The following is a 373-nucleotide window of genomic DNA, read 5'->3' as shown; positions in this document are numbered from 1 at the left end:
GGGGGGGGGGACATCTTAATAGTAGCAGTAGTAGTAAATAATCGTAGACTGCATTTTTTTTCACTACGTGCGTAGTATCCAATATTCTGTGAATGGAATGATATTTCGCAATCATTTTCAGTGACAGCTAACAGCCATTAAAGATGTTTTCAAATAGTTAGGGAATATTACAATGTATCGTCCAATGCCAACATTATTTCTTGATATGTGTGATGGTTTCCTTTAAATGAAGCAATTGGCACTGGAGTAACCGGCCACTTCAGCACAATCACCACCGCCAAACATCGATTACAAACTTGGACAAAAATGCGTGTGTAAAGAGATATATAAGTTTCCGTAAAAAAATATGTAAAGCATAATTTTGAGAAGACGA

The sequence above is a fragment of the Penaeus monodon genome, chromosome 20 (assembly GCF_015228065.2).
Source record: "Penaeus monodon isolate SGIC_2016 chromosome 20, NSTDA_Pmon_1, whole genome shotgun sequence".
NCBI lineage: Eukaryota > Metazoa > Arthropoda > Malacostraca > Decapoda > Penaeidae > Penaeus > Penaeus monodon.
This window is presented reverse-complemented; position numbering follows the sequence as displayed.